The sequence below is a fragment of the Stenella coeruleoalba genome (assembly GCF_951394435.1).
Source record: "Stenella coeruleoalba genome assembly, chromosome: 14".
In the NCBI taxonomy this organism is placed as follows: Eukaryota; Metazoa; Chordata; class Mammalia; order Artiodactyla; family Delphinidae; genus Stenella; species Stenella coeruleoalba.
Genome location: NC_137160.1, coordinates 42,180,016 through 42,205,579, shown reverse-complemented (window position 1 = coordinate 42,205,579; position 25,564 = coordinate 42,180,016).

The window sequence follows — 25,564 nt, the reverse complement described above, 5'->3', positions numbered from 1 at the left end:
TGCTACTTTTCTATAAATCCAAGTGGACCTGAATTTATGGGATGCTCACCCGTCAAATAAATGTTTTCTAGTGACATGAAGCTTCAGAAAATGCTTCAACAGCAATAACTGGGATGGACGCTGTGTTGTAATAATTTGGATACACTTGACTAATGCAGTTATTTCAATGAGGTTGGCTCAGTGCCCAAAGCAGTGAGCAAACAAATATAGCTCGACAATTGTTTCATGCCTTCCAAGACCGCCAGAAAGATTTTTGCTCAGTCCGGGGGGGCCAGTGGTCAACTACTGAAGACACTGGTCATCGACGCTGCCACAGATATCTTTTAAAAATAGTCTTTGTTGAATTCACCATTGTGCTTTATGTAAAAATGCTGGTGAGGCGCGAGCGTTTTTAATCAAATTAGTATGCAACATAAGGCAGCTGTGTATTCAAATGGGTTTTTTTAGCAATTTGGTTGTTTTCCTTATAATAACAGGAAAGAACATTTTGATTTTGAAGGTGACAGAGGCAATATTACCAGAATTAAACAATCTGAATTAGCTTTTTCATGAAATGTAATATGTTTTATGCTTTTAGATGGGACGCTCCGGTGCTTTCAGATGAGCCTTCCACTGTCACAGTCAATGGCCAGGAACAGAATAAGCTCTGGAGGTAGGATTATCCTCAAATTTAATTTTTTTTTTTTTTTTAGAAGAAGCTAATGGCAAATGTTTCTAGTAAACTTTAGGTTCATCTATGTTATAACTAGAGAACCAAGACAGGATATTAAAAGAACAGATAAGTATAAAATTAGTAAACAAAGTTTGACATTTTGCTTAGTCTGTGAATTTAATGCTGAAAATGAATATAATCCCTAAAATCATAAACAGTATGCATGTCAGACAAAAGCTGCAAAATTTCATTTCTTTGTCAACTGAGGTAAATTCAGAACTCTAGTACATAAGAGGGTAACAAAATTACAAATTTAAGGTACAGGATAACGATTTTTCTGCAGAAAGTTTGCAACCAAAGCAAGGAGGCCCTTTTTTATTATGCCTACACCTTACATGGATCGGTATTCAAAAGAGAAGTATTCAGAGTCCAACTACATTGTTATACAGATGGGAAATTCCTATTCCTATTGATCAAGAGGAGACAAAAGCTGAGAGGAGGATAAAAACACATATGTAGTGTTTAAGGAATATTTGGAACTCTTGAGATGAATAGCTCTCATAAAACCTTTTCTTACTATGCAAAATTAGCCTGTGTGTTTTTGAAAATGACAAGGAAGTTTTTGTGCTAGCCCCTCATAAACTAGTTTTTTCATCCATCTTTAGGATGCAGGATCTTTTTTCTTAGCAACCTTAACTATCTATTATTAACATGTATTTGGGTAGGAAGATGTACCACTTAATTCTGAAATTCCTGATAGTGCTAAGTCATTTCTTTTCTTCATTTTTATGAATTGGCTGTTGAAAAGTCCTTTCCTAGAAGATGCATATATCGTATATAGGAACTTTACAGCCTCAGGCTGGACAAATAGTGATTAATGTCAATGATTGCAACATAGCTCAGGAGCCATGTGACCTAGATTCAAAAGGAATAATGCCTGCCTAATAGAATAATAAGTGCATGCACTGGGGACCAAATAGATGCTCTACAAATATTAGCAAGAGCAATGTGACTAAAGCAGGCTGCTAGTGTTCTGGATGAAAGGATTTTAAAGCCATCTGGTGTCTGGACATCAGCCTGAAAATCACAGGCTTCGATCCATAAGATAATCCATTCACACAGTCCACATACTGAGATGGCTTTCCCCACAGATTTGTTCCATTATCCCAAATCAGTCCCTGTAACCTGTGGAAAGGTCTAATGTCACCTAGATAATAGTAAAGAAACACTTTCATTTATGGGGCACATTTATTACGCTGATTCAAATGGTTGAGGGCTCCATTCTCTGAGAATGGAACAGACTGAAATGATAGACTAATATAGGTAACGTTTTGTGATTAAAACCGTACTTTCTTTTTTATGAAAAACCTAAAGCAAATTAAGAATATACTCAGTCTATGCCTTGTAAGAAAGGTAAATACCTCCAAAGTGATAAAAATAAACATTCAGGGATAAAAGTAACATTTGAGGGGGATGTCAATTCAATCAACATTTAATGAGAATATCTAAGATGTAAGTAGATACAAAAAATAGGTTATAGGATCTCTGCCTTCAGAGATTAAAGAGTCAAAAAGACAGAAAAAACACACAAGTGAAACAATCTGTGTATACAGTCAAAGCAGTGCCAAAAAAAGTAAAGTAATGTTACTGTTCTAAAAAGTATTTGTACTTCAAATTATGTAATAATTTAAAATACAACTTAGTTTTTTAACTTATTTGGATAACATTTTATAACAAACTTTAGTTTTTGGGTTTTTAAAATAAATTTATTTATTTATTTTTGGCTACGTTGGGTCTTCCTTGCTGCATGCGGGCTTTCTCTAGTTGCAGCGAGCGGGGGCTACTCTTCGTTGCGGTGCACGGGCTTCTCATCGCGGTGGCTTCTCTTGTTGAGGAGCATGGGCTCTAGGTGCATGGGCTTCAGTAGTTGTGGCACATGGGTTCAGCAGTTGTGGCTCGAGGGCTCTAGAGTACAAGCTCAGTAGATGTGGCGCACGGGCTTAGTTGCTTCGTGGCATGTGGGATCTTCCCGGACCAGGGCTCGAACCCATTGGCAGGTGGATTCTTAACCACTGCACCTCCAGGGAAGTCCCAACAACCTTTAGTTTTAAAACTGTATTCATTTCTTTAGGAAAATACTTTGTCCACTGGTTTATAAAATAACTTTGAGCTGTCTTCATGAAAATATGATTTTAAATTAAAATACTGATTTTAATATGCTATTTATGTTCTACAACTTAAAATATCTTACCAGAATGTCTCCTTTAAAGCCAGATCATCTCGACCTTTATGTGTAATTATTCACATTCTCTATCCCAGCGAAAATACAGTCCTTTCTATGATTATTACTTATTTCCGCCCTTTGCATTTAGATGAGTCATCCTGAGCTGAATCCACTTTGCACTGAATACTCCCATGACCTATGTCTTCAAATCAAATAAATATGACAAATCACTGAATATTTATCATGTGGAAAAACCCCCAATCTTATTTTTCACTTCCTATTCCTTGTGGTCGCTCTCTACTGCTTACTGTGGAAAGGTTTTGCCTAACACAGTGAGGTTATACGTGCAATGAGGGAAGGACACAAACTTCTAATCATCTTGAATTCCTCCTACCAGCAATTTCTGAACACCTACTATGGAGACAGGTTTACCACAAGAGCTCAAGAATGCTTGTTAAATAAAGAGAAAAAAGAAATTGCCTCCTTGGGTACATATGGCCATGCTACTCACTACCTGTGATTGAAATGTGAATACTACCACTATAAGGCTTCTGCCTTTATCTCAGTGGAGGGAGAAGGGATGAGATGGGGTCAGTTCACTTACAATCAGCAAGCAAAGATCTACAGAACACCACCTGTGTCCCAGGAAAGAGGCTGAGTTAAAGGCATTCCTGTTTTCAAGAAGTTATAATCCAAAATGCACGCAGGGATTTCCTTAGCTTTTAAGAATTACTACAAGCTATCCTTTGATTCTGCTTCCCCCTGACCCAATAATTAAAGTTTTAATCAGTTTGTCACTGAGATGGTCCTCAAATGAGGTTTCAAAGTTATGAATTGGGGTTGGCAAATTATCTAGAAAGTTACCAACTGGCACTGGTAAAAAAAAATCACAAAATGGGCAGATGCATTAAATTGTCCTTGTTAAAAATGATATTCACAATCCCTCTCTGAAGAAAAACAGAAGCCTAGAAAGTGGGGCAAAGTTGGAAATAATCAGAATAGATTGTGGGAGAAGTAATAAATTAGCTAAAAGTGAGAAGATTAGGGAATCTTGGGAGTTGTTCCTGAGAGGAAACTGGCAGAGATCCAGAAACTCCCAATGTTTAAAAGTTGGAAAATCTAATTTCATACTAATTTGGGGAAGGAAACAAAAGAGAGTCAGGCATAAGAGGCTGTAAACTCAGTAGTCAAGGGAAGTACATTATTGACGAAGGATAGACTCTAGTATAAAGTAAAAAGCAAATCTACTCAATCATGTATTATGAATACTCTTCCAATTTGTAGAACATTATGTGCAGGATGAGTCCAGTTTGTTAAAAGAGAGACTGTAAGTATATACACCATGAAGCTAAAAATATTTTCATGTTGGGATTGCAGGTGTTTAAAAAGATTGTTTTTGATTTTTTACTTTCACTATTTTTCATATTTTGTGTAATAAATATATATTAACAGTACAGACAGAAAAAGAAAAATGTAAACTTTATAGTAAATAAATAAACAAACAAATAAATAAGCAAGTAGGCTAAAAGACATTTCTCATTCAGCCAGGTAATAAAAGTAAGGATCCAAGGACATTCAAATTCAACCTGGGAGGTTGAATTAGTCCTCCCAACCTGGGAGGACTATGAGATGACTCAGTAAGATTGAAAGGATCAATTGAACGTAGCTGGATGTTATTTCAATAAAGCACACAACAGCATGGGCCTTAGAGGCAAAGTTATTTTATTTATTTGATTCTCAGTTTACACCTACATAAAATGGGGCTAATTACACTTGGTTCTAAGGGTTGTTACAAATACTAAATGGAAACTGTTTATGAAGCACCTAGAACAATAAGGCCATATAAAGTGCTGTCATGTTAAATCTGGAAAAACCCTCATGAACCATCCAGCCCAGAGTTTTCCAAATTGTGGGTTGTAACTCATTTAAAGTATATCAGTTTAGAGGGACTTAACTAGCATTTAAAAATGAAATGGTAAAGAACAGGGAGAATAGAAAATGGTATGCTGTACCTGAACACCAAAAATTGTGAGCTATACAGAGTATTGTAAATAATTTTTGTCAATTTCCACTCCTAGCTATATATCCCACAGAAATGAAAACATATGTCTACACAAAACCACGAATGTTGATAAAAGCATTATTCAGAAGAGGTGAAAAGTGGAAACAGCCCAAATGTCCATCAACTGATGGCTGGATAAACAAAATGTGATCTATCTGTACAATGAAATATAATTCAGCAATAAAAAGGAATGAAGTAGAGAAATATGATTCGGATGATCCTTGAAAACATTATGCTAAGTCAAATAAGCTAGTTGCAAAAGATCATATATTATATGATTCCATTTAAATGAGATGTCCAGAATAGGGAAAAACCACAGAGACAGAAAGCAGATTGGAGGTTGCCAGGGGCTGGGCTGCGGGGATGCGGAATACTACCAATGAGTACAGGGTTTTTTTGGTGGGTGATAAAAATGATTTAAAATTAGATAGTGGTGATGGTTACACAACTCTGTGAATATACAAAAACTCACTGAATATACTTCAAAAGGATAAATTTTAGGATATGTGAATCATACCTTCATAAAGCTATTATTAAAAACAAAACAGTTATTTTGTGAGACTTTGTTTCAGTCAGGTATACATATGTCCAGTGCATCCTGTTATTTTATAAAAGAAGAACTTTTTTTTCCCCCAGAAAGCTGTGTTATTTAGCTATAGACCTGGTCTAACCAAAAAAAAAAAAAAAGAAAAAATTTTCTTTTATAAAACTGGAAAAATTATTAAAAAACTGAATACAATATGTTCTAACTACTATTTTTTGAAAAGTAAAGGAAAGCAATTACCAACTTACAACTTCTTCACCAACATGTGATTGTTCTCATTCCTGGTTACTATCCTTTTGTTTTACATTTTTTCTAAGAGAAAATACTAGACTTTTGAATATTACCTGATAATTTAGGGATTTTTGTTGTTGTTTGTTTGTTTTAGAACAGTAACTGGATAACATTGTTCAGTGTGCCTGAGTTCCTAGATACCATTATTTGAAAGGGGGAGCTACTGAGATCATGCCCAAATCTTAGCACAGGCTTCAAAAAAGATATGGGAAGACAGAGAAAATATTAATCAGGATATTGTGTGACACCAAAAAGAAAGTTGACTTTTTAGCATCATTGTACAATTTGGATATAAAAACCTATTAAATATCTATCATGGAGATAAGAAAAGGAAGAAGGAAAAGAGGGAGGGAGGAAAGGAAGGAGGGAGGGAGACTGGGAGGGAGGCGAAGTGGAAGAGGATGGAGAGGAAAGAGAAAGGGAAAGATTAGGAAGAAACTGAACATATTAAAACTGTAAGCACTAAGAATTTGAATGTTTATTAAGGAAGGAAATAAGTATTAAACAATCCTTAAACAAGGATTTGGTATAATATTCAATGAAAAGGATATACAGATAAAATATATATTCATAGCCCAGAGTGATCCTGAGCTTGGCACAGTTATTTGTATAATGAGTATAATAATTCCTATAACACACAATTTTGGAGATTAACTGTGATAACACATGTACAACACTTAAAAAGACTTGATAAATAAGTGTTAAAATTTTTATCGTAAATATGATATTTATAAATTCTGATAAAAATAATACAAAGGCAGAATCAAACAATTTCAATTCCAGACTCCGAGATTTATCCTTTACCTTCAGTATTTTACTTGTATTGTAATTTGGTATTGACAGCTGCTTACTCTGCATCATCAATTTCTCAAACTCAACACATGCAGACAGGAATACATTCTTTTCTATCTGAAACCTACTCCTCAACTATATGAGCCATCCCAGTAATTTGCCCCGGGATTTACAGAATCACCCAAACCAAAGATATTTTTATGCTTCTGGTGACTGGCACAATGCCTTACATACAGAAAGAAGTCATACAAATTTGCTTAATGAATGTCAGATTCATTTTACTCTCTTACTTCTCACCCTCAGTCTTTCTGTTGTTACCTCCTAAAAATTTTCCCAATTTGTATCATTCACTTTCCTCACGTTGCCATTGTGTCAGTATAGTCTGTCACTACCTTTTACCTGGAATATTTTACGACTTCCTAAGTGGGCTTTCCTGCCTCCAGTTCAAATCTTGCAGGTCTATCTACATATTATTTCAAGGGTGATTTTTCTAAAACGTATATTTGGTCATGCCATGCCCAAGCCAGGCTTAAAATGTTTCAATGGCTTTCCAATGCCTGAGGGATAAGTTCCAAAGCTATCAGACCCAGCTTGTAAGATTCTTCCTGATTTGCCTCATTTAACTCTCCAGGTCTTTGATCCACCTTTCTCTATTGTCCAGCTCTCTAGGATGCCATCTGCACCCCTTCTACCTAATAATTATTTGAAGCTCCCTGTTGATTCAATGTCCCCCATATTTTGGTCTAAGCCTATGCATACCTTTCTCTGAAGTATGTGCCTCTTCTACCATGTTCACCCAGTACGGGTCTATTACTTCTCTGTGAAGTCTGGGATGAGTTCTAAGGAGTCTCAAGTTTCTTTTAGTTTCTTAAACAACTTCGTAAATTATTTATCAACATAAGTCTTTATAGCATCACTCAAAAGGAGCCAACTAATGTGAGTTTCTGATTGATCAATGACATTTTATGGAGATTTATTTTACTGTATCAAATAAATTTAGCCATTATTGAATGTCCATTTAATCCTATATTAAAAATACTCAGATTTTATAACATCTTTTGAGGAAACTCCATTGCTAATGGTGCTAGGCAATTTCCTCCAAGATACAGGCATTGTCTTGTCTTTGAATTTCACTGCCAGCAGAGTTTGAGTTTCCTCAAACATGATTTTGGAATAAATGAATAAGCAATTGTATGTCCTCTACCTACCCCACAAAAGGTTTGCAATTTTTTTCTTTTTTTTCCTTTTAGTTTTCTGAAGCAGCACATTCTTGCTGAGCTTTGAAATCTGGGCTCAGCCATAACTTTCCTACCATTGGTGGAGACACAACCTGATGCTTAAGGAAAAACAGTTATGTTGAAGTGGACTCCAAACTTTCTCACTGTACAAAGCTTGTTAATTTGAAGTCTCTTTGAGAAAATCTGTGGTGGATTGCACATGTATGGAAAGTTTTATAAAAATAGAATATTTCTCTCAATATGGGTTTACTCTGATTTTTACACAAACTGGAAAAATGCAGAAAATTTAATTGGCAATGCCACCAAACACCAAAAACAAAGCAAAAATCAATGAGTAACAAAAAGCAAACATTTATTAAACCCATAACCAAGTGATATAAAAAAATGGCCTATTCTATTACATATCCACATTTTTGCATATTTTTATGCCAAAGAAAAACCTTATACTTTGCTTACATTTAGAAAATTATATGTCCTAAAATCTAGAACAGTTACATGTTTATTTAACATGTTTTCCAGTCTGTTAAAACATGGAAATATTTCAGCTATGTTATCAGGCTTAGTTCAATTTGAATGACATGGTTACCTTTTTAATCTACATTTTTATAATTAAGTTTTATGACATTACTTCTAATATCTTACCCATTTCCTTTTTAACCCCAAACTAGATAGATTCTGGAATTGTAAATTTTTAATTGCTAAAACATGGACATTAAGAAAATATGTAAGTGGATCAATTTAGTGCTTACTTGTTTAACTCATTATCTTAAAATAATATAATATTCTCCTCTCAATGAAATGCAAATAGAAATAGTAAATTAAAGTAAATACACTGCCAAGTTTTTTTTCTGAATAATATATAATCTACAAATGTTACTTTAAATTTACCAATAGGTCTAAATACTCTGCTTGATCACTTATTTTGATATTGGACAGAAAGGAGAGTATCTGAAAATCTATTTCTGGTATTTTCTTAAATAATTTCAGAAGGCTTCATGATAGCATATACTCTCTATTTAACCATTCATTCTACTTCTGTAGAGAAACTCTCTAAATGAAAACTTTTAAATACCAAATCTTGGTATGGATTATACTGGAGATGAGGCAAGTGGGGATTAGAATGAGAAAATGGAGCTCAGCCAGGTCTTCACAAAGTGGTGTTATTTTTGTTTAAAGTAAGTTCCTAGATAATACACATAGCTGTTCAAATGCATAACCAGATAAAAGTGATATTTTAGATAATCTATAAATTGTAGATCATCGATACTGCTGATGTGTTTCTTTACAGATATTCAAGATTTGCCAAGATGGACATCTACAGATGACTATACCAGAATATTACGCCTTGGTTTACTGGAAATTTCTGATTCAAATCACATATCAGTGGGGGATTTTACCCAGATCTCTGGAAAAGTAATTCAGAGACATTATCACTTTGTAAACATTTTTAGTGTTTGTTCTATGAAATAGTTGAGGAAATGACTGTAGATGTAAATCTTGAATCATATGATAATGACTTAATGAAATAAATTCAAAGGTAAAGGAAGATTAAAAAGAAGTCTACTAGCCAGTCCCTTATGTGTGGACACCATGCATATCTTCCATCTGTCTTATCCCTCCATTTAGCACAGCAGATGCTCTAAAATGAAGTAAAGAAGATTAAGACAAAGGCCTTTAGGAATGTACATATTAGCTAGGTTAGGATACTGGCAAGAAACCACGTAAGAAATGTAATCTGGCTATGTACTGAAAGGGCAATGAAAACAGCAACAGACAAAATTGGTTAAACTCAGAAATCTATATGGCATTAAAGACAAAGGGAAAGTGCTTCAAATTTAAATTAATTCTGATTAATAAAGACAAATGCTAAAGAAAATACGGCACAGATTCTTAGAGACACATTACAAAGATGGAACAGGAGTTATTATCAACAAAGAACCATAAATATGGAAATAAATTCAAATCAATTAGGGAAGAGCATTAGAAAATAAACTGCTATACTGAAAGATGGAGAAGGAAAATAGTATGTGCTCCATCAGTATTTGTTTAATTATAGTGAATTATTGAATGAAGAGGTTTATACAGTGAGCAGCAAACAGGCTGGCATTAAATGACTTGTTCATCACTGCCTTTTAGGAGAAAGTATTTAGTTGTAAACTGTTGATCAGAGTGAAATAGCTATGATGAAAGGATGGACACCTGAGGAGAATAAGTTAGCCATGTAGTCATTTAACAGAAAAGCAAAAAGAGCTGTCTATAAAAATCACAAGAATAGGAAAATAAGCTGTCTGTATGAAAATTAGGATAATAGAAATCTTTGCAATATCTTAAGGGCTTTTAAAATTTTTAATTAAAATAATCTGGAAAAGACAAAATATTTATGTATTATTAAAGAGGTAAAAGACTTGAACTTGGTTACCAGGTTACCTGGGAAGACACCAGAAGAAGTAATCAATCAAATACTAATCACCTGGAAAAGGATGGGCTGCATGAAACACCAACATGGTTTTCTGAATAGCAAATCATGCCAGACCCATTTAATCTTGTTCTGTGATAGCATTACAGGCCGCAGAGACAAGGAAAAATGATAGTGACAATCCATTTTATTTTCTGGAGGTCTTGGGATCTGCTCTTTGTCACATTTGCATTGACAAACTTGAGAAAATATGACTTTAACCACATTAGTTTTAGGTGGGTGGATGCACAGCATGCTTGAATGTTCAATTAAAGGATAATTGAAATTTCAATTTCAAGTTGCACTAATATTTTGATGCAGCTCCCAGGAACTGGTCCTGGGGACCATTTTGTCAACTGCTACTAGATGACCTGAATTAAGTGATTTAGAGTGTTCTTACCAATCTCTAGATAATTATAAATTTACTTAATCAGTATAAATAGGAGATAAAAATTGAAAGGATGGAATAAAATAAACACACAAAACAGGTACCTTGAAGAAATCTGTCTTATTAGAATATTAATCAACAATGTGGTGCTACTATAAAAATTACCAGCACTCCACAGGAAAGTCTTAAAAGGAGTAAGACATGCAAGGATCTGTTTTTATCCTTGTATAAAGATAGAATAATTCCTATAAAAGGTGTAATTACTTCAGACTGTGAAGTTTACAAACCCTCCGACAATAACTGAATCCATATTCTCTAATGAGAATTATACTTATTTTAAATAAGCAAAGCAAATGAACTATAGTAAAAAGAATTTACAGTGGGAGCTGGGGATATTTGGGATTTTAGATGGTCTGGATTTTTCTAGATTTTCTCTGGCTGTCCTACATTTTTCAAAGTCTCATATTTACTTTGGAATGCCCACTTCTTGTTCCAAGGCCCTTATTAATTTTTATCCTTTATTTTATAGCATAAAATTGCTTTACATTTTTATGTCATGAAATAATAAATGCTCATTATAAAAACAAAATAAACAAATAAAGAAATTAGGAAGAGAGTGAAACTCTTCCATAGCCTCAGTACTGCTAACTTTTGGAAGATAGCTTTCTAGATAGACCATTAGAAATAAATGTAGTAAAATCTAATACATATGGGAATACAAAGCAGGAATCATACAGTACATGCTGAATTATAGCTTGGTGTTTTAATTAAATATGTACCATGGCTATTTACTCCTTTTAAAGACTGTATAATACTCCATTGTATACCATTCTATTATATACTTAGACAACTCTACATGGCCGTGCATTGAATATGCTGACATTTTTCCTTTTTAGAAACAGTGCTATAATCAACATCATTATACGTATCTTTGCAGACTTTTGCAGATTATTTCTTATACAGCCCCAGAAGTAGAAATGCTGTCTCAGTGGGTATGCATAAATATCTTGTTAGACAACCCACTGGGAACGATCATCCAGTAATTGAAAAAATATTTGCCAGGCACTTTTCTAGGTGCTAGAGTTATGGCCATGAATAAGATAATAAGTTTCTCGCCCTCACTGAGGTTACATTCAGTTGGCAGAAACAGACCATGAACAAATGAATATAAAATAAAATAGTAGCGTGTTAAGCGTTATGAAGAAAATAAAATAAGGTGACATGAGAGTGGGTAGGCGAGGAACAACTTTAGGGGGCTCTGCGAGAGCTGCTTTCAGAGGGGACTTTTAATGTGATAGCTAAATGGTAAGAAGGAGACAAGTATAGGAAATGTGGAGAGAAATGTACATCTGGAAGGATCTGAAATTTCAAGGACCTTATACTGAGAATGAATCCGAGGGTCAAGGATCAAAAAATAGCTTGTGGCTAGAGCAGAGTGGGGTGAGTGAGAGAGTGATGTGAGGGAGGGAGAGAGTACGTTATGCAGCCTGGGAGGCCAGGGCAATAAGTTGGATTTGACTCTGAATATAGTAGTAAGTCACTGGATGATTTTAAGTTTTAATTTAATTATGGTACACTTACATGAAAGCATATACACCGTAAGTATATAGCTCAACGAATTATTCACAAGTTGAACCATCTCTCAGATCAGGAAAGAAAACATTACTGGTATCCCCCAAACCCCCTTTATGTCCTTTTCCTGTCCCTACTTACCACCAGGATAACTACTCTCCTAGCTTCTAAGAGCAAGCTTAATTTGGTCTGTTTATATAGACAAAACAGAGCAAAACAAAACAAAATCAAAACACCATACAGTTTGTGCTCTCTTTGGCGTCTTTTGCTTAAAATTATGTTTGTGCACTTCATCCATATTTAGGCAACCACCTAAAGTGAGGACGTCAATAAAAAAGTGAATGGATCCTACTGCTGAGCACTGGAGTACCCCCAATATTTGGAGGCTGAGCAAAGTAAGAGTTGCTAGTACAAGAGATACAGAGTGTCCAGTGAGCTGGGAGGAAAATGAGGAGACCATGGTGTCCTGACAACAGCAAAAGATGCTTCAAGAAGGCGAATGACTAAAAGTGACTGAATACTGGTGAGCGATTGAGTAAGATGAGGTCAGATATATACTATTGGATTTGACATCATGGAAGTCATTGAGGTGGTACTTCAAAGGCAAAGAGAATGTAAAGACTGTAAATGCAGATAATTTATTCCAAAAGTTTTATTAAAAAATGAAGGGCTCTATGGAATGTGGAATCAAAAGAGGGTTTTTGAGATGGTAAATACTAGATCATGTCTGTACAATGATGGGAATAATCCAGTGAAGAGGAAAAATCTGAGGATACAGAGGATGGAAAATTATATGAATGAAGGCTGTGAGAAGGTGAAAGGGGATGGAATTCAGAGCACATGTGAAGGGCTTTATCTGTGTTAGGAGCTGGAGTACTACCATTTTAATAGGAAGAATGACTGCAACTGTGGAGTAGATGCAGGTCAGATGGTGAATTTGGTTAGGGACAAATATTCTCATCTTTTATGAATGTCTCTTCCCACACTCTCCCCTACCATCATTGTGTATAATCAATCTCACTGATGTTCTGTTTAAAAGAAGAGTTGAAAATGTGTACGTCATTTTAATTTGTATGTATTCAATATTTAGAGAGGTAGAAACATTTTTCTTATGTTTATTGGCCATCTGGATTTTTAAAACTTGCTGTATTTGTTGTTTGTTTGCTCATTCAAAAATACCTTTGTTTCCATCACATAAACAATAATTTGCCCAGATTCAGCATTCTTGAGTGCCTTAATTTGTTCTATAAATTTATGTAGATATTTTTCTGTCTTCTGTCATAAAACACTGAGGATATGAAGTCTGAAGTTAGTGTGATATTATTTTCCTTTGTAGGCACTACATTTCTTTTAAATGGATCCATTCTGGTATTATTTCTGTATCCTTGAAACTGAAAACTGGGTGAGGCATCACTAGAGACAAGTCCAAGAGCAGCTGGCTCTTTATTTGGGGCAGCCCAGGCCTTTCTCTCACACAGGCATTCAGGACTGCTACTTGTGCACAATCACTACAGCGACTTCAGATGGACTGTCCACAGGTGCCCAGGATGGGTACCTTCAGTCCTCGAATCCCCACGTAAGAAAGATCCCATCCAAGTTAGTGAATACAGCTTTAAGAAGCTGGATCGGGCTTCCCTGGTGGTGCAGTGGTTGGGAGTCCGCCTGCCGATGCAGGGGACGCGGGTTCGTGCTCCGGTCCGCGGCTGGGCCCGTGAGCCATGGCCGCTGAGCCTGCACGTCCGGAGCCTGTGCTCCGCAACGGGAGAGGCCACAACAGTGAGAGGCCCACTTACCACAAAAATTTAAAAAAAAAAGCTGGATCTTCAAGTCTGAGAGGGGATTCACTGTGGTAGCCCTTACCTCAGCCCACACACTTCCAATATAGCAGGATATTTGGGGATTTAGGGAGGAGAGTTACCACAGTTTCTCCCTTTCTGTGTTGTCACATTCCAATGCTCTTTTAGGGATGGGAGTTTCTATTTATCAGCCCTCAGTATCTTTATTTTTTCCCCAAATCTCTGTTGTGCTTGGCAGAAATTCTATTTGTACAATATGTTTGTTATCAGTCTGTCTTTTCAGAATTATTATAATGTTCTTTATGATATTATTTCCTGGCACTTTAGGCTGTGGGGTGTGTGTGTGTGTGTGTGTGTGTGTGTGTGTGTGTGTGTGTGTGTCTAACTCTAGTGATGCTACCATGTTTCCCAAGCTTGGTGCTCTATCATCAAATTTCCACAGAAGGCTTTGCTTCCCTCTGTATTCTTTGCAAATACTAGCAGCTGCTTGGAGCTGCTGTCTCTCTTTTTTAACATGTGTATCCTATGTCTTCATCTTAATTTCTGTTGCAGTTCCTATGGGATTAGGATCATCCATTTTGGCAAATACATGTTCTCCAGTCTGAGGCAATGGGAAGGGCATTTTAAAGTTTCTTTAGTGAGAAAGGAACTTTTTTGCTTGGACCTCTGACCATTTTTCAGAAACATAAGTGAACTGCCACTTCCTGTGTAAAAGCATAAAATCTCTCCATCAAAAAGTATTTCATTACTAGGCACTGCTTAGTCATACTCTTGTCCAATACAATGGTGTTACAAAGTATTTATAATTGAAATACTTTTGCATTTGAAGAGAGGCAATGATATATGGTATATGAATAATAGGCTGAGCAGGGTAGAGAAAAAAACTGTAAGAGAAGCTGTGGAGTAGCAGAAACTCTGTGGGCTTGAGTCCAATTGGCCTAGGTTTGAATTCTAGCACTGCTTCCCGCTTAAAAGCAGTGTGGCCTTAAGTTACAAGAAAGCGCATGTTATGGGTTTTATTGTATCCCCTCCCCCAAATTCATATGTTGAAATCCTAAACCCCAGGATCTCAGAATGTGACTGTAATTGGAAATAAGCTCTTTACAGAGATAATTAAGTTAAAATGGGGTCATAAGAGTGGTCCCTAATTCAATGTTACTGGTGTCATTATCAGAAGGAGAAATTTAGACAGATGTGTAAGAGGGAAGACAGTGTAAATACAAAGGGAGAAGACAGTCATCTACAAGCCAGAGACAGAGTCCTGGAAGAGATCCTTCCTTCACAGCCCTCAGGGAACCAACCCTGCTAACACCATGGTCTTGGACTTCTAGTCTCCAGAACTGAGAAAATATATTTCTGTTGTTTCTGCTACCCAGTCTATGGTACTTTGTTACAGCAGACTTTAGTTTCCTGAGGAAAAATGAGAATATGTCCAGTTGTTTCATAGAGTTTTTGTAAATTAAATAAGAAAAGAATACTAATGATAATGTTATCCGTAAGTGACTATTTATGATAGTGTAGGTGCAGCATTCAATGCTTCAAACAGGCTGTAAATGAGTAGCTTGGTGACTGCCACATTGGAGGTGTGTAACAGACACTGTGTTTATTTTCTCTTATTTAATACAATAAAGAGATACTGAAGTGAAAATATACTGCAATGAAGAAGGAAAGATGCAAAGATAAAGGAAGAAAGAAAAGAGAGGTATCTCATAAAAAGAAGAAGAAACTAACACATTGTAGGGAGAAGAGAAACCTATCAAAGGTTCCCTACACCAGAGAGTAATAGACTCCTCAGTGGCAAGGAACCAATCAGCAACTAGTTCTCAGGGTGAACACAGGAGAACACGTTTTCTTGTAGAGTACTTTTTAGGTATATTTAGTTAGAACTGTCACAATGTGTCTAAGCTTTTATTTCCATGTGATCCTATAGTTTACATAGTATTGTGTTGTAATGGTTTTAACAATATTAATAGTAAGAATGGAGAAAGGTTATCATGAAGTCATACATAGTACTGTATTGACTATTTTTTATTTCCTTTTTAGCTTTTTGAGTTACTGACACATTATTGCAGCAAAACATATGTAGGGTCAATTCATGCTGAAGAGTTATTAGAAACCATGATAACAAAAGTCATTACACTGCAGTTCAGTTTTGACAGTAAAATTTCTGCAACATTATCACAAATCCTCATGCATTAGTGCAATGATCCTTACTATAGTTTCATATTAGAATCAAAAGATTGCTGTAGCATGCTTGATACAAAAAGTCAAGCAAGCCAAATTCTTTTCTGCTTTTACAGATAACATTTTTGCTCTTTTTCTATGTACATCATGCAGATAGTAGCTTTGTTTTATATACTTTTCTCAATAACCTATGAGTACATTGCATATATATTTCTTTAAAATGAGGATTTTTTCCTTGAAAGACAACACAATTCTGATTACCAGCACCAAAGGAAATAATTTGAGAATGATTTTATATCTGACACAACTTCAAAAATTCTAAAGCTATATTATTCACCATGGTATTATCTTTCCTTTTCTCAGGTAATGTGTTAGCTGTGGTTATAGTTTTTTTTTTTTTAATCAGTGATTTACTATGATGGAATAGTACAAAATTTAAAAAGGGACATCTGTAATATTCAGGATAACTTTCATAGAAAAGCTGTGAGGGTTACCCTTCAGCTGACAAAGGAAAATATTTTTAATGTCTATCTGTCCACAATAGTTTTCAATAGTTACTCTTTTTAAAAATTTGAGGTATAACTGATGTATAATATCATATTCACTTCAGGTGTACAAAATTTGATATTTGCATACATTGCAAAATGATCAGCACAATAAGTCTAGTTGCCATCTAGCACCATACAAAGTTAGCTTTTAGGATTTACTCTCATGCAACTTTCAAATATGCTCTACAATATTATTGATTATAGTCACTATGCTGTACATTATGAGCCCCATGACTTATTTGTAACTGGATGTTTGTACCTCTTGAGACCTTTCACTTGTTTCACCAACTCACCAAATCCCCTCCCCTCTGGCAACAAACATTCTATTTTCTGTATCTATGATTTTGGTTTTGTTTAGTTTGTTTTGTTTTTTAGGTTTCAAATATAAGTGAAATCATGTGGTATTTATATTTCTCTGTCTGACTTCTTTCAGTTAGAGTAATTCCCTCAAGGTCCATACATGTTGTTACAAATGGCAAGATTTCATTCTCTTCTATGGCTGAGTTTATCCATTCATCCATCGATGGACACTTAGGTTGTTTCCATATGTTGGCTATTGTAAATAATGCTGCTATGCAGATAGGGGTGCATGTATCGTTTCAAATTAGTGTTTTCATTTTCTTTGGATAAATACCCAGAAGTGGAATTTCTGGATCATACAGCAGCTCTATTTTTAATTTTTTGAGAAACCTCCATAGTGTTTTCCATAGTGGATGCACCAATTTACATTCCTATCAACAGTGCATGAGGGTTCCCTTTTCTCCACATCTTTGCCAACACTTGCTACTTATCTTTTCAATAAAAGCCAATCTAACAGGTGTGAGGTGATACCTCATTGTGGTTTTGATCTGCATTTTCCTGATATTAGTGATGATAAGCATCGTTTCATGTGCCTGTTGGGCATCGGTATGTCTTCTTTGGAAAAATGTTCATTCAGATCCTCTGCCCATTTTTAAATCAAATTGTTTGTCTTATGAATTCTTTATATAATTTAGATATTAATCCCTTACAGGATATATGATTTGCAAATATTTTCTCTCATTCAGTAGGTTGTCTTTTCATTTTGTTGATGGTTTCCTTTGTTGTGCAGAAGAGTTTTAGTTTGATGTAGCCCCATTGCTTATTTTTGCTTTTGTTGCCTTTGCTTTTGGAGTCAGAGCCAAAACTTCATCACCAAGACCAATGTCACATAGCTTACTGCCAATGTTTTCTTGTAGGAGTATTATGGTGTCAGGTCATACATTCAAGTCTAACTCACTCCAAGTTAATTTTTGTGTAAATGTAAGACAGTGGTCTAGTTTCGTTCTTTGGCATGTGGCTGTCCAGTTTTCCCAGCACCACTTATTTAAAAGACCATCCTTCCCCCATTGTACATTCTTGACTCCTTGAATATATGTGAGTGGGTTAATTTCTGGGTTCTCTATTCTGTTCTGTTGACCAATGTGTCTATTTTATGCAAATGCCATACTGTTTTGATTAATATAGCTTTGTAATAGAGTTTGAAGTCACAGAATATGATGCCTCCAAATTTGTTTTCCTTACTCCAGATTGTTGTGGCTACACAGTGTCTTTTGTGTTTCCATACAAATTTTAGGATTGCTTGTTCTATTTCTGTGAAAAATGCCATTAGAATTTTGATAGGGATCGCTTTGAATCTGTATATTGCTTTGGGTAATACGAACATTTTAACAATATTAATTCTTCCAATCCATGAGCATGGAATATCTTTACATTTCTTTGCGTCTTCTTCAATTTCTTTCATCAATGACACAGTTTTCAGTGTATAGGTCTTTCATCTCCTTGATTAAATTTATTCCTAGATATTTTATTCTTTTTGATACAACTGTAAATGGGATTTTCTTAATTTCTCTTTCTTATTTTATACTCTGCCACTTTACTGAATTTGTTTAGTAGTTTTAACATATTTTTTGGTGGAGTTGTGAGCGCTTTCTATATACAAAAACATGTCACCCATAAATAATGACAGTTTTACATCTACATTTCTAATTTGATCCTATCTATCTATCTATTCATTCATGTATTCATTCACTCATTCATTCTTGACTAATTGTTCCAGCAAGGACTTCCAAAACTATGTTGAATAAAAGTGGTGAGAGTGGGCATCCTTGTCTTGTTGCCAATCTTAGAGGGAAAGTTTTCAGCTTTTCACTATTGAGTATGATGTTAGCTGTGAGACTGCCATGCATGGCTTTTATTATGTTGAGATACATTCTTTCTATACCCACTTTGTTGAATATTTTTTATCATAAATGTATGTTGAATTTTGTCAAATGCTTTTTTTGCATCTATTGAGATGATCATATAATTTTTGTCCTTCATTTTGTTAATGTGGCATATCATGTTGATTGATTTTGGATGCTGAACTATCCTGCATCCCTGGAACAAATTACATGTGAATATGGTGCATAATCCTTTTAATGTATTACTGAATTCAGTTTGCTAATATTTTGTTGAAGATATTTGCATCTATGATCATCAGAGATATTGGCCTGTAAATTTCTTTTCTGTGTGATTTTGGTATCAGGGTGCCTGGCCTCATAAAATGAGTATGGTAGCATTCCCTCCTTTGGGAAGAGTTTGAGAATAGGTATTAAATCTTCTTTGAGTGTTTGGTAGAATGCACTAGTGAAACTGTCTGGTCCTGGATTTTTTTTGTTGTTGTTGGGAGGGTTTTGATTACTGATTCAATCTCCTTATTCAAAATTGGTCTATTTAGATTTTTCTATTTCTTCCTGATTCAGTCTTGGAAAATTTTATGATTCTAAGAATTTATCCATTTCTTCTATGTTGTCCAATTTGTTGATGTAAAATTGTTCATAGTAGTCTCTTGTGATCCTTTATATTTCTGTGGTATCAATTGTAACTTGTACTGTTTTATTTCTGATTTTATTTATTTGAGCCTCTCTCTTTTTTATTTCATGAGTCTAGCTAAAGGTTTGTCAATTTATTTAACCTTTTCAAAGAACCAGCTCTTAGTTTCATTGATTTTTCTACTGTCATTTTAGTCCCTATTTTATTTATTTCCACTCCAATCTTTATTATTTCCTTCCTTCTACTAACGTTGGGCTTCATTTGTTCTTCTTTTTCTATTCCTTTAAGTGTAAAGTTAGACTGTTTACTTAAAATTTTTCTTATTTCTTGAGGTTGGCTTGTATTGCTATGAATTTCCCTCTTAGAACCACTTTTGCTACATCCCATATTTTGGTATGTTATATTTCCATTTTCATTTGTCTCTAAGTATTTTTAAAAATTTTTCCTTTTATTTCTTTGTTGACCCAATGGTTGTTCAATAGCATATTGGTATTTTCCACTTTTTTCTTGTAATTGATTTCTAGTTTTATACCATTGTGGTTGGAAGAGATGCTTCATATGATTTCAGCCTTAAATTTATTGAGACTTATTTTGTGGCCTAACATATGATCTATCCTAGAGAATGTTACATGTGCACTTGAGAAGAATGTGTATTCTGGTACTTTTGGATGGAATTTTTTTTTTTTTTTTTTTTGCAGTATGTTTGCCTCTCACTGTTGTGGCCTCTCCCATTACAGAGCACAGGCTCCTGACGTGCAGGCTCAGCGGCCATGGCTCACGGGCCCTGCCGCTCCGCGGCATGTGGGATCTTCCTGGACCGGGGCACAAACCCGTGTCCCCTGCATCAGCAGGCAGACTCTCAACCACTGCACCACCAGGGAAGCCCCTGGAATGTTCTTTATATATCTATTAAGTCTATCTTGTCTAATGTGTCATTTAAGTCTGATGTTTTCTTAACAGATTTTCTGTCTGATGATCTGTCCATTGATGTAAGTGTGGTGTTAAAGTCTTCTATCATTATTGTATTGCTGTCCACTTCTTCCTTTAGGTCTGTTAATATTTGCTTTATATATTTTGGTCCTTCTATGTTGAGCGCATATGTCTTTACAAATGTTACGTCTTCTTGTTGGGTTGACCCTTTTATCATTATGTAATGCCTTTTTTTGTCTTTTATTACAGTCTTTGTTTTAAAGTTTATTTTGTCTGATATGAGTATAACTACACCAGCTTTCCTTTCATTTCTATTTGCACAGAAAATCTTTCTCCATCTCTTCACTTTCAGTCTGTGTGTGTCCTTATATCTGAAGCGAGTTTCTTCTAGGTAGCATAAAGATGAGTCTTGTTTTTATTTTTGTAATCATTTAGCTACTCTATGTCTTTTGATTGGAGAATTTAGTCCATTTACATTTAGAGCAATTATTGATAGGTTTGCACTTTGCCATTTTGTTAACTGTTCTCTGGCTGTTTTTGTAGTTCCCCTCTGTTCCGTTTCTTCTGCTGCTCTGTTTCCTGGTGGTTAATGACTTTCTTTAGTCTTATGTTTAGATTCCTTTCTCATTTCTTTTGGGTATCTGCTATGCGTTTATGCTTTGTGGTTACCATGAGTTCACATTTAACATACTATGTATATAATAGTGTATTTTAAGCCGGTAGCAAGTTAAAATTGAATTCATTCCAAAACTCTACATTTTTACTTCCCCTAGTTTTATGGTTTTGATGACACATTTTACATCTTTTATTTTATATATCCCTTAACTAATTATTGTAGTTTTAGTTAATTTTACTAATTTTGTCTTTAAACCTTTATGCTAGCTTTATTAATGATTAATTCACTACCTTTACTATATATTTACCTTTACCAGTGAAATTTTTGCTTTCATGTTTTCTTGTTATTAATTAGTGCCATTTATTTTCAGCTTATGAAGTACCTTTTAACATTTCTTGTAAGGCTGATTTAGTGGTGATGCACTCCTTTAGCTTTTACTTGTCTGGAAACCTCTTTATCTCTCCTTCATGATAGTTTTGCTGGGGTAGTATATTCTTCTTTGGAAGTTTTTTCCTTTCAGGACTTTGAATATATTGTTTCACTCCCTTCTGGCCTGCAAAGTTTCTGCTGAAAAATCTGCTGATAGTTTTAGGGGTTTTTCTTTGTAGGCAACAAGTTGTTTTTCTCTCGTTGCTTTTAAAATTCTCTCTTTAACATCTGACATTTTAATTATAATGTGTCTTGGTCTCTTTGAGTTCATCTTATTTTGAACTCTCTGGGATTCCTGAACCTGGATGTCTATTTCCTTTTGCAGGTTAGAAAAGCTTTCAGCCACTATTGCTTCAAATATATTGTCTGCCCCTTTCTCTTTTTTCTCCTTCTGGAACCTTTCTAATGTGAATGTTATTGTGCTTGATGTTGTCCCATAGGTCCCTTAAACTAGTCTCACTTTTTAAAACTCTTTTCTTTTCGCTGCTCTGTTTGGGTGAGGTCCAGTGCCCTGTCTTTCAGATCCTGATCTTTTCTGTTGCTTCTTCTGGTCTGCTGTTAAACCCCTTTAGAGTATTTTTCAGTTCATTTGTCATATTCTACTTCTACAGAAGTCCCTCTGTGACTTCTCTTCAGTACTTTCTTATATTTTCCCTTGTTGCAGTTCTCACTGTGTTCATCCATTCTTCTCATGAGTTTGGTGAGTACCTTTATGACCATTATTTTGAATTCTTTATCAGGAAAAGAAAATTACTTCTGTTTCATTAAGGTCTTTCCTAAGGCTTTATCTTGTTTTTTGATTTGGAACATATTCCTTTCCTTTCTTACTGTGCTTGACTCTGTGTTTTTTCCTATGTATTAGGCAAAACACTTTCTATGTATTACCTCTCCCAGTCTTGAAGGAGTGGCCTTTTGTAGTTGAAACTTATCATTAAAACTTGCCCTAGGCTCCTGGTTGTCTCTCAAACCTTTGTGATTTTCTAAGCAGCCTGATTTATTCTTGATAGGTCCCCACTGTTGGCGGTGTGCCAAAACCTGTCAGTGTTCCAAGGGGAGGGATCTCATTTATATATATCTATATATATATCTATATATCTATATATATCTATATATCTATATATGTATACAAAATTTTATATATATATATATATATACAAAATTTTACCTTGAGTGTCTTTGGTATATCAGGGATCCCATTATACTCAATAAATCACATTCAAGGTGTTGCTATCATTAAAAAGCTACTTATTGTCATATAACTTTACCAGAAGATTATCTTCTCAAAATTGCATAAAAGATACATAAATCTACAATTCACTGAAAATTGGCATTAGACTGAAGAATTAGATTGATTTAAGCCAAGCTGACTTTTCTAAAGTATTATCCAGAAATATATACTTAGTTTTTGGTGTTTCTCTCATGGGGTTTGGACAGCAAAAGGAAGATTCATTAGGATAAAACAAAAATGACGAGTTGTCTATTCCATTCTCAGGGATCAGAGGTCTCTTGAGAGTTCTTTAGAGAAAGGGACAGTAGGAATTTTATTCAAGCTCATTAGTCTATGAAGTGTGGTAACTCCTTTAGAACAAGTGTGTGTGTGTGTGTGTGTGTGTGTGTGTGCGCGCACATGCTCATATACCAGTGTCCTAAGAGAGGAAGGAATACTGACAAAGTCATCACATACCTGTTGTAGGCAAAAATTATTTAAAAATTATGGTTTTCCTTTCACAGAAATGAATTTCTATCGACTTTGAAATAAGCACATAAAAATCATCACTCAAAGCCTATTTTTAATACATGCAAGATAATAAGCAATATGAAATATAAAAATGAGAACTAAAACAGCTTTCACATTTTCTATAGGAAAATAATTTTTTTCACTGCTAGAATTGACTTTGACCTCTCACCCAATCAATGTAAAGTGAGTTTTAGAGGAAACTCACGTTTGAAAACTGAAAGAGGAAAGAGAAAACATGCTAATGAGATCTCTGAATGATACAATATTTTTGAGAATTTATGATGGAAACTGTCCATTGAGGCTGAGGTGATATAGATTAAAGAGCAAAGATTCATGATTTGTCCTTTGGCTGGGTGAAGAGAGGATGCTGTTGGGCTTTGATTCTATGGACTATTCTAGGAAAGAATCCCCTGGACTCTGGGGATCACAGCGGTCAGCATGGAAGCTGAGATGAGGTGGCGTATTCCTGTGCCCTTTATTGTATCTTTGTCAGTACAGTGGATGATTAATCATTTATTTTGAATAATTGAATGAATGAAGTGTTTGAATTCTGTGAGGTCCAGAAGCACCCCTTAGTGCTCCAGAGTAGTCCTCTGATTCATGTCCCTAGATGACTCCTTCACAAGATCAGGTCACTAAAAGGTGATGCTCCAATCTGAGCATATCCATGGCAGTTACTCATTACTTCTCAGCTATTGGTCCCTTCAAACCTTGGAAAAATATCACAACACATGCTCATCTATAGTCTCTTGGAGACAACATTTGAACCTAAGTTAAGGCAACTGTGTCTTAGACCAACTTTTCTTCTAATTAACTGTATATGTATTAAATCCCTGAGCCATTCAGGCCCTAAGGTTCCTCATCTGTAACACAGTCTTCAAAAGAGATGGGTAAAATTTCTAAAGGCACTCCTAGTCCAAAGGTTTTACAATTTAAGAGTTGTGAAACCTATCTATAATACTTATGGAAATTAAATAGCTTCTAATTAAGGAGGTAGTCCTTTCCTCATTGGAAAATCATCATTGAAAAAGTACCTTCAATGGGATGAAATTACAAAAGCAATTAGTGAATCAAATAATCTCTTTCAGTTGGACACTAGAGACATAATGCTTATTTTATGTGGCTTTTACATGCTTTTAAACCCAATGAGACATGTATAGAATTGTTCAGTAATGTTATAGTAGAGTGGTAGTGTCATGGTTATGAAATGGTTGGATGTAGGAAAATCCTGAGTTTTATTTCCATCTCAGTAAGTCTTCCTCTACTCGGGTTACCATGTGACACACTCAATCTCAGTTCTATATCTTATATAGGAGATGATGAGAATAATGATAATAGAAAAATTTCTAGGATTACTGAGGGACATTTCAAAGATAATGTTTGCAAATTGCATGGCACAGATACCTGTCCACATAAGCGCTTGTTAAGCACTGACTGATTCTATAATAATCTGTATTCCCTTAGTGTGAAAGCACTGAGAATTGGAGTAGGGCAAAGGTTAAGCTTTATAAGTGGTTTATAAAAGAACTAAAATATATTTTAACCAGTTTTGGAAGAGATCTTGTTTTCAGCCAACAGAACCATTAACATTTGCACGCTTGCTTAGCTTACCTTTCTTTGCAGGCCTGAAGAACTTGAGATAGCAATGAAAACAAACACATGGTAATTTTATCAACATATTCATGTTTTTTTAAAAAAAGAATATATGAAAAATATATCTGAAATCTTTCAACGAAAATGATGAAAATGTCCATTTTCACATAGAAATACAACCTGTTTTTTGGTTATTTTTCCTTCATTCCTCTTTAGTGTGATTTTAAATTTCGAGATCTGCGAAGCTTTAGACTAAATTCTGTTCTATCATTACCCATGAACATGGCTAATAAGAATTTTGCATAATTGTTTTTGTTTGTTTCTGATTTTTAAAGGGTAAAATTACAAAAAGAATACAGGAAAGTGTCAAGAAACATGTGCAAAAGAAGCAGACATAATTCTATCATCAAAAGTAATACTATAACATTCTAAAATTTGAGCCACACCTGTATATAAATTTGTGGTAAGGAAGGGTACATTATTTTTTGTACTTAAATTGTTTTACTCTTCCATTAGGCTTTCTTTGCTATTCTCGGTCTAAAAATACTGAGAGGTAGGAAAGTGCATAATGTGTATAAAAAGAATAATACTCCCTAAGAAGCATGGTAAGTAAAATATAATTATTTACTCTGCCAAACGGAACGTATGTTTGGCATACGTTCATCAATGAAATACGTTCA